The sequence below is a fragment of the Chrysochloris asiatica genome, unplaced genomic scaffold (assembly GCF_000296735.1).
Source record: "Chrysochloris asiatica unplaced genomic scaffold, ChrAsi1.0 scaffold00058, whole genome shotgun sequence".
Lineage (NCBI taxonomy): Eukaryota > Metazoa > Chordata > Mammalia > Afrosoricida > Chrysochloridae > Chrysochloris > Chrysochloris asiatica.
In genome coordinates this window covers 8,817,039-8,819,084 of record NW_006408576.1, presented here as the reverse complement: position 1 = coordinate 8,819,084, position 2,046 = coordinate 8,817,039, and positions in this window count along the sequence as shown.

Sequence of the window (2,046 nt, the reverse complement as noted above, 5' to 3'; positions counted from 1 at the left end):
ATTGGGCTGCGAGCCTCCAGGTCAGCAGTTCGAAACTACCAGCTGTTCCGCTGGAGAAAGATGAGGCTTTCTGCTCCCTTAAAGATTTACAACTTCGGAAACCCTGTACAGGGTCGTTCAGAGTCAGTTCTGACTATAGTGACCCTGAATAGGGTTTTCGAGGAGCGACTGGTGGTTTTGAACAACCTACTTTGCAGCTTAAACTAACCTTGCATGCAGTCCATCATATTATCCTCCAGCACCACACAAGGACTCCATTTCCGGTTAGAGATAAAATTACTAGTGAAATCACTTAGCTGAAAAATCATGGTTTGGGGATCAAATCCTCACCTGTTTACTACCAAAGCCCCTGCTCATTTCACTGTATCAGGAAACCTAAATCATTTCTGATTTTTACAAAAGTTGTTAAGGTTCCAAAACTAAAGAGATGAAAGCAAAGGCACTGCATTTATGGGTTCAACAAACTTCAATGTGTATTTCATCATAGAAATATTCATAATATTGATTATAATGAAAACTGTTTTCAATTCCTCTTTTCACTTGATTCAATATAATCAATACAATGTCTTATCGTTTCAATGTCTTTTCTAATGCGATTGTGAAAGGAATTCTATTTTCACAATTATCCATGAAAACTTTAACTGTTCTTTTAACTCAAGTGAAAAATTGCCCATTTTTTTTATCTGTCAAAATACCTGCTAAAAATTATTCTCTTTATGACTAAATCATTACTGCTATTTTTTAAAAAAATGAGTTTGAGTCATGTGTAAGTTCACAATTACTTGTTTCTGTCCTTTAGATAGGGTTGGATTTTTTAATTTGCTTTTCCTTCCTGACATGCCATGTTTGTCATGAATCTCTCATCCTAAATAGTTCCTTTCAAAGGAAGAAAATTTGGACACATTATCAAAAATTCTCAAGGACTTAAATAGTTTTCTTTAAAAATAACTCAAAATACTCATAACTTTTATTTCTGGGTATATTTGTTGAGTCACCTGAATTTCAGCAAAGCAGTAAATGTATTAGCACTTCAATCTCAGTTCTTAATGGATAATTATCATTGAAGTTATGTCCATCATTTTAACAACTGACAGTCTGAGTTAATGAAGTATGATTTTTATCTAAAATTTAAAAAACAAAAAAACTTTTCACTGTGAATTGGGCGAAGGTTGAAATCAGTTTTCCATTCAACAATTTATACACATTTGATTTCACATCATTGTTTGCAATCCCCACACTGTAAGATCACTCACCCACTTCCTCCCAGTGTTACCCTTTTCCATTCTTCCTTATCTCCTATCCTGCATTCTGAACTTTGTCCTTGAGAAAATGCTGTGCTTTTGATCTTGAATAATTCATTGTTCTATGGAATGTGTACCTCCATAGTGTTATTCACCTTACTTATAGAACTGGAGCTCTGGTAGCGTACTGGTTACGAATCAGGCTGCGAACCGCAAGGTCAGCAGTTCGAAACTACCAGCTGCTCCGCGGGAGAAAGATGAAAGATGAAAGATGAGGCGTTCTGCTCCCGTAAAGATTAACAGCCTCGGAAACCCTGTGCAGGGTCGCTATGAGTCAGAACCGACTCCACGGCACATAGCAACAACAACAACAATAGAACTGTCTATTGTTTAACTAAAATTTGAGTAACAAGGGTAAATTCAGTTCCAGATCTGATGAAGTGTGAGCCATAATCTCAGGGGTTACAAAAGTCTCTATTTTATCAATAAGTCTGCTTTTGAAAAATTTGAATTTTATTCCACATTGTTCTCCCACTTTATCTAGGATTTTCTAGTGCTATTCCTTTCAGAGAAATTAGTAGTCACCATCTAGCTTTTTCAGTCTCAGGGTCATGGAGGCTGTTCTTTGAACTAGTTGTTTCCATGTATCTTTGATTATCTTTACTCTTCTTTGAATGAGTTATGACTTTTAAAAATCTCTTAATATCACAAAATATGTTGTAACTGAAGAAAGTGAAAATAACGTTGTTACTCTCAAGTCATCGATCACTATAGCTGAAAAACAAACAAAATGATCTTCCAAAAG